Source organism: Cupressus sempervirens, chromosome 2 (genome assembly GCF_028749045.1).
Source record: "Cupressus sempervirens isolate cs-2001-9-10 chromosome 2, ASM2874904v1, whole genome shotgun sequence".
Classification (NCBI taxonomy): Eukaryota; Viridiplantae; Streptophyta; class Pinopsida; order Cupressales; family Cupressaceae; genus Cupressus; species Cupressus sempervirens.
The window spans coordinates 568053213-568060675 of NC_143119.1; the positions used below are offsets into that span (position 1 = coordinate 568053213).

Genomic DNA, 7463 nt, shown 5'->3' on the forward strand with positions numbered 1-7463 from the left:
CTGTTGGCACTTCGACAACCAGCTCTTCATCATGGGAAAATGTTTGTTGCGATTGAGAAGGATTTTGTCTATGCAGGTGTACCTCAACAAGCGTGTAGGAGGCATATGCCTAGGAAATGGATGTCTCCGAGTGGCGTTACAATTGAGGTGGCTACGTGCGCAGTGCATCTCGTACAGACTCGAGGCTTCTTTCCGAGTACTGGCGATAGTGAGTTCGAGGTTAAAGGGTTCCATACAGGATGTTCTTCGCAGGTGCCTGTGAATCGAGGCTCCCTGTTTGGCCCTCTTCAGTCGACGATGGGACACTTTCCTCTTGTTTGAAATCTTTGAGCATTGCGAGTCCTGCATGTGCTGTGAACGTCATTCTTGTTGCTTGTGTAGTGGATTATGTTTGGATGCATGACGAAGTGAATGCAAATTTTGGTTTCCCATCGTGGTGGGCATCCCTTGGCTATAGTAGGTCTTGGGGGTCCCCTCATTGTTAGAAGCTACCTATTCGATCCTACCAGTAGTCATATGCTTTTCTCAAAGATTAAGCTATGCATGTCTAAGTATGAACTATTTCAGACTGTGAAACTGCGGATGGCTCATTAAATCAGTTATAGTTTCTTTGATGGTACTTTGCTACTCGGATAACCATAGTAATTCTAGAGCTAATACATGCACCAAATCCTGACTCTTGAAAGGGATGCATTTATTAGATAAAAGGCCGGCACGGGCTCGCCCGCTATTTCGGTGATTCATGATAACTCGACGGATCGTATGGCCTTTGTGCTGGCGACACTTCTTTCAAATTTCTGCCCTATCAACTTTTGATGGTAGGATAGAGGCCTACCATGGTGGTGACGGGTGACGAAGAATTAGGGTTTGATTCCGAAGAGGGAGCTTGAGAAATGGCTACCACATCCAAGGAAGGTAGAAAGCGCGCAAATTACACAATCCTGACACGGGGAGGTAGTGACAATAAATAACAATACTGGGCTCATCGAGTTCGGTAATTGGAATGAGTAAAATCTAAATCCCTTAACGAGGATCCATTGGAGGGCAAGTCTGGTGCCAGCAATTGTGGTAATTCTAGCTCCAATAGCGTATATTTAAGTTATTGCAGTTAAAAAGCTCATAGTTGGACCTTGGGTCGTCACGGTCAGTTCGCCTTCCGGGTGTGCACTGGCCCTCACGTCGCTTCTGTCGACGGCGTGTTCTTGGCCTTAATTAGCCGGGTCATGGTTCCGGCACCATTAATTTGAAAAAATTAGAGTGCTCAAAGCAAGCCTACACTCTGAATACATTAGCATGGAATAACGTGATAGGAGTTTGGTCCTGTTCCGTTGGCCTTCGGGACCGGAGTAATGATTAATAGGGACTGTCGAGGGCATTCGTATTTCATTGTCAGAGGTGAAATTCTTGGATTTATGGAAGACGAACCACTGCAAAAGCATTTTCCAAGGATGTTTTCATTAATTAAGAATGAAAGTTGGGGGCTCGAAGACGATCAGATACCGTCCTAGTCTCAACCATAAATGATTCCGACCAGGGATCGGCGGATGTTGCTCTAAGGACTCCGCCAGCACCTTCTGAGAAATTAGAGTGTTTGGGTTCCGAGGGGAGTATGGTCAAAAGGCTGAAACATAAAGGAATTGATGGAAGGGCACCACCAGGAGTGGAGCCTGTGGCTTAATTTGACTCAACACGAGGAAACTTACCAGGTCCAGACATAGTAAGGATTGACAGATTGAGAGCTCTTTCTTGATTCTATGGGTGGTGGTGCATGGCCATTCTTAGTTGGTGGAGCAATTTGTCTGGTTAATTCTATTAATGAATGAGACTTCAGCCTGCTAACTAGCTATGTGGAGGTTCCCCTTCGTGGCCAGCTTCTTAGTATGACTATGGCCTCCTAGGCCATGGAAGTTTGAGGCAATAACAGGTCTGTAATGCCCTTAGATGTTTTGGGCCACGCGCACGCTACACCGATGCAACCAACAAGTTTCTCTTCCTGGCCCAAAAGGTTTGGGAAATCTTGCCAAATTGCATCGTGATAGGGATAGACCATTGCAATTATTGATCTTCAACGAGGAATTCCTAGTAAGCGCGAGTCATCAGCTCGCGTTGACTATGTCCCTGCCCTTTGTACACACCGCCCATCGCTCCTACCGATTGAATGATCCGGTGAAGTGTTTGAATCGCGGCGATGATGGTGGTTCCTGTCGGCGATGTTGCAAGAAGTTCACTGAACCTTATCATTTAGAGGAAGGAGAATTCATAACAAGGTTACCATAGGTGAACCTGCGGTAGGATCATTGTCAGTTTGAGACCCTGAATCATGTAGGGGATGGAGCTGGCCTCCTCCCCACCTCAAAAATCTCGGCGACGTGCGAACACTCGACCCTGCAGTGATGTGCTAGATGGCCAAGCTATGGGTCCAGTGCTGTCGAGGTCGAGGGTCACATCGAATGCCCATGATCAAAAGCGTGGATTCCCCACGGGGTGAAGAAGAGACTCGGATGCAATCTGGATTAGGATCGATGCCTTCGAACAACGTCTGCGTCGGAGCAAGAGGTCTCTACTTGGTTGCAGTTCAGAGGGGGTCTAGGCCTCATTCCCTTCTAAGGTTTCATGGTCCGATCACGTGCGCGGCGCTGTGCTAGGGATCCATCTTTTCGATGGTGGCAAGTCAGGATTGCTTACCGCAACCCCCCGTTGCCTTGCCCAGGTGGTTGACTCATCGCTTGGAGCATTCTGTGTTTAGGATGGGTGCACTCACATGATTTGTAGGGTAGGGGCCCCGTTCACTGACACGGCTCTCCTATGCGTCGCCTCCCACCTTTGCGAGGTGATGGGGCGGGGACACAGCATAGCGTTCCTCATCATACCCATTGGGTGCTCGGGGTTCGGGATGTGTCAACACCCAACACATGGGTACATCACACACCTAAGAAATCCAAAGAACGAAGCGCAAGCCAGCACCTTGCGAGCTTGGCTTGCCAAAAGATAAAAGCAAAACAAAATCATGACTCTCGACAATGGATATCTCGGCTCTCGCCATGATGAAGAATGTAGCAAAATGCGATACTTAGTGTGAATTGCAGAATCCCATGAATCATCAAGTTTTGAATGCAAGTTGTGCCCGAGGCCTCGGCCAAGGGCATGTCTGCTTGGGCATTGCACTACAAAATTTTGCCCTGCCCAGCGAGGAGCAAAGATGGCCGTCCACGTCCGCAAGTGGCACGCGGTCGGCTGAAATGAGTACGAGGTTCGTCGATCTGTCGCAATGAGCGGTGGCTCGCAAAGGCCGGCGTTGGTTTGCGCCAATCCAATGATTCCTCATGAGGAACTTTATTCTGGGCTCAGCAGCCTACCGCAGTGCGGGCATTGCTGCATCTCTACCACATCCCTGAGTTAGGCATGAGTACCTGTTGAGTTTAAGAATATCAATAAGCAGAGGAAAAGAAACTTACCAGGATTCCCCTAGTAACGGTGACTGAACCGGGAAGAGCCCTGCATGAAAATTGACGGTTGCGCCTGTCAAATTGTAGTCTGTAGAAGTATCCTCAACGACAGACTAGGCCCAAGTCCCCTAGAAGGGGGCGTCAGAGAGGGTGAGAGCCTCGTCGGGCCCGGACCCTGTCGCACCATGAGGCATTGTCGGCGAGTCGGGTTGTTTGGGAATGCAGCCCTAATCGGGTGGTAAATTCTATCCAAGGCTAAATACCGGCGAGAGACCAATAGCGAACAAGTACCGCGAGGGAAAGATGAAAAGGAATTTGAAAAGAGAGTTAAAGAGTGCTTGAAATTGCTAGGAGGGAAGCGGATGGAGGCCGACGATGTGCCTTGGTCGAATGTAGAACGGTGTGAGCCGGTCTGCCGCTCGGTTCGAGGGACATGCCAGCGCGGGTTGTCACAGTGGCACAAGCGCAACCTTCTGGTCACACAAATACTTCCGTCGTGACAATCAAGGAGCAAAGTGCATGCCTTTACGACAGGCTCTCGGGCACCTATGCACTCGTGGTGCTGGCCAGCAGGCTTTCCATCTGACTCGTCTTGAAACATAAACCAAGGAGTCTAACATGTGTGCGAGTTGGCGGGTTGGGAAAACCCGCGAGGTGCAAGGAAGCTGACTGGCAAGATCCCCTCTCGAGGGGTGCACCACTGACCGACCCTGATCTTCTGTGAAGGGTTTGAGTGTGAGCACACTTGTTGGGATCTAAAAGATGGTGAACTATGCCTAAGCAGGGTCAAGCCAGAGGAAACTCTGGTGGAGGCCCGCAGCGATACTGATGTGCAAATTGTTCGTCTGACTTGGGTATAGGGGCCAAAGACTAATCAAACTATCAAGTAGCTGGTTTCCTTTGAAGTTTCCCCCAGGATAGTTGGAGCTCACGTGCGAGTTTTATAGAGTAAAGAAAATGATTAGAGGCATCGAGGGCGTAATGCCCTCGACCTATTCTCAAACTTTAAATAGGTAAGTCGACATGACTGCTCTGTTGAGCTGTGTCACAGAATTGCGAGCTCCAAGTGGGCCATTTTTGGTAAGTAGAACTGGTGATGCGGGATGAACCAAAAGCTGAGTTACGGTGCCAAATTGCGCACTAACCCAGATCCCACAAAGGGTGTTGGTTGATTAAGACAGTAGGACGATGGTCATGGAAGTCGAAATCCGCTAAGGAGTGTGTAACAACTCACCTATCGAATCAACTAGCCCCAAAAATGGATGGCGCTGAATCGCGCAACCTATACTCGACCGTCAGGGCAAGTGCCAGGCTCCGATGAGTAGGAGGGTGTGGGGGTTGTTGCAAAACCTTGGGCGTGAGCCTAGGTGGACCGGCCCCCGGTGCAGATCTTGGTGGTAGTAGCAAATATTCAAATGAGAACTTTGAAGACTGAAGTGGGGAAAGGTTCCATGTGAAAAACACTTGGACATGGGTTAGTCGATCCTAAGAGATGGGGAAACCCTATTTCAAGGGCACACTTTGCACAATCATCGAAAGGGAATCAGGTTAATATTTCGGAACCGGGACGTGGCAGCAGATGACAATGTTAGGAAATCTGGAGACGTCGGCGGGGGCCCCGAGAAGAGTTATCTTTTCTTTTTAATAGCCTGCCCACCCTAAAATCGATTCAATTGAAGATAGGGTCCAACGGCTGGAAGAGCATTGCACGTCCCACGGTGTCCAGTGCACCTTCGGCGGCCCTTGAAAATCTAGAGGACCGAGTACCGTTCACGCTCGATCGTACTCACAACCGCATCAGGTCTCCAAGGTGAACAACCTCTGGTCAATAGAACAATGTAGGTAAGGGAAGCTGGCAAAATGGATCCGTAACTTCTGGAAAAGGATTGCCTCTAAGGGCTGGGCCTAGGGGTTTGCACTCCGAACTCATGGGCTATTGGCGGCCTACCCGAGCTGCTCCCGTTGCGAGGGCGGGCCGTCGCGTGCTAATCGGGCGATGGATGCAGGACACCCCCTTTGGAGGGCTTTCCCTAGGTGGTGAACAGTCGACTCAGAACTGGTATGGACAAGGGGAATTCGACTGTTTAATTAAAACAAAGCATTATGATGGTCCCTACGGATGCTGACGCAATGTGATTTCTGCCCAGTGCTCTGAATGTTAAAGTGAAGAAATTCAACCAAGTGCAGGTAAACGGCGGGAGTAACTATGACTCTCTTAAGGTAGCCAAATGCCTTGTCATCTAATTAGTGATGTGCATGAATGGATTAACGAGATTCCCATTGTCCCTATCTACTATCTAACGAAACCACAGCCAAGGGAACGGGCTTGGCAGAATCATCGGGGAAAGAAGACCCTGTTGAGCTTGACTCTAGTTTGACTTTACGAAATGACTTGAGAGGTGTAGAATAAGTGGGAGATTTCGGGCGCAAGTGTCCTAAGATGAGCTCAACGAGATAACGCAGGTGTCCTAAGATGAGCTCAACGAGAACAAAAATCTCATGTGGAACAAAAGGGTAAAAGCTCATTTGATTTTGATTTTCAGTATGAATACAAACCATGAAAGCGTGGCCTATTGATCCTTTAGACTTTCAAAATTTGAAGCTAGAGGTGTTAGAAAAGTTACCACAGGGATAACTAGCTTGTGGCAGCCAGGAGTTCATAGCGACATTGCTTTTTGATCCTTTGATGTCAGCTCTTCCTATCATTGTGAAGCAAAATTCACCAAGTGTTGGATTGTTCACCCAGCAATAGGAAACGTGAGCTGGGTTTAGACCGTCATGTGATAGGTTAGTTTTACCCTACTGATGATCCGTGCCGTGATAGTAATTCAACTTAGTATGAGAGGAACCATTGATTCACACATTTGGTCATTGCGCTTGGTTGAAAAGCCAGTGGTGCGAAGCTACTGTGTGTTAGATTATGACTGAATGCCTCCAAGTTTGAATGCATGCTAGATGCGGCGCATATCTCTCTCCGGCTACATTGCGACCCGCAGTAGGGGTGCTCTTGCACTCCTAGGGGCCCGTGTCATTGGCCATCTCCGATTGGCACACTAGCCCATTGGAGCAACCTTGGATATTAATTTCAAGCAGTCAGCAAGAAGAATCTTTTGCAGACGACTTAAATAAGCGACGGGGTATTGTAAGTGGCAGAGTGGCCTTGCTGCCACAATCCACAAAGATTCAGCCCTCTGTCGCCTCTATTCGTAAAACCTTTTTCGACTCTAAGGCGAGTGGGGTTTGTAATTTGTGCAAGGGCGAGAAAATATCCCAAGTGCCAAATTCTGGATGGGGGTGGGGTTTGCAAGGTTTCTTCTTGCGAGCTCGTAACAATCTCTCAGGTGCCAAATTCTCGGCGGGTGGGGTTTGCAATTTCTGCGAGTGCGGGAAAATCTTCCAAGTACCAAATTTTGAGCGGGTGGGGTTTGCAATTTTTCGCGAGGGTGGGAAAACTCTCCTAGGTGCCAAATTTCGAGCGGGTGGGGTTTTGTGAAAATTTCCATGAGGGCAAAGAAATCTCCCAAGTGCCGAATTCCCAGCGAGTGGGGTTTTGTAATTTCTGCCGGGGTGGAAAAATCTCCCAAGTGCCACATTCCGGGTGGGTGGGGTTTTGTGAAAATTTTTGCGAGGGCGAAAAAATCTCCCAAGTGCCAAATTCTCAGCGGGTGGGGTTTGCAATTTTTGTGAGGGCGTAAAAATCTCCTAGGAGCCAAATTCCTGGTGGGTGGGGTTTGCAATTTCCGCCAGGGCGGAAAAATCTCCCGAGGGCCAAATTTTGGGCTAGTGGGATTTTGTAAAATTTCCACGAGGGGGAAAAAAATCTCCCGAGTCCCAAATTTTGAGCTGGTGGGGTTTACAATTTTTGGAAGGGCAAAAAAATCTCCCAAGTGCTAAATTCCCCACAGGTGGGGTTTTGTGATTTCTGCGAGTGCAAAAAAGTCTTCCAAGTGCAATTTCCATGTGGGTCAGGTTTGCAATTTCTGTGAGGGCAAATAAATCTTCCAAGTCCAAATTTGG

At 48.6% G+C, this 7463-nt stretch overlaps 3 non-coding genes across 3 annotated transcripts; all 3 read left to right on the forward strand.

Annotated features, from left to right (window-relative positions):
* Nucleotides 1–489: 489 nt before the first annotated feature.
* Nucleotides 490–2300, forward strand: LOC149574608 (18S ribosomal RNA). Its single transcript, XR_016360697.1, has one exon. It is a non-coding gene; the product is annotated as an 18S ribosomal RNA (ribosomal RNA).
* Nucleotides 2301–3009: 709 nt separating this feature from the next.
* Nucleotides 3010–3162, forward strand: LOC149574609 (5.8S ribosomal RNA). The gene has a single exon (XR_016361265.1). It is a non-coding gene; the product is annotated as a 5.8S ribosomal RNA (ribosomal RNA).
* Nucleotides 3163–3386: 224 nt separating this feature from the next.
* LOC149574610 (25S ribosomal RNA) lies at nucleotides 3387–6654 on the forward strand. Its single transcript, XR_016361059.1, has one exon. It is a non-coding gene; the product is annotated as a 25S ribosomal RNA (ribosomal RNA).
* Nucleotides 6655–7463: the final 809 nt, after the last annotated feature.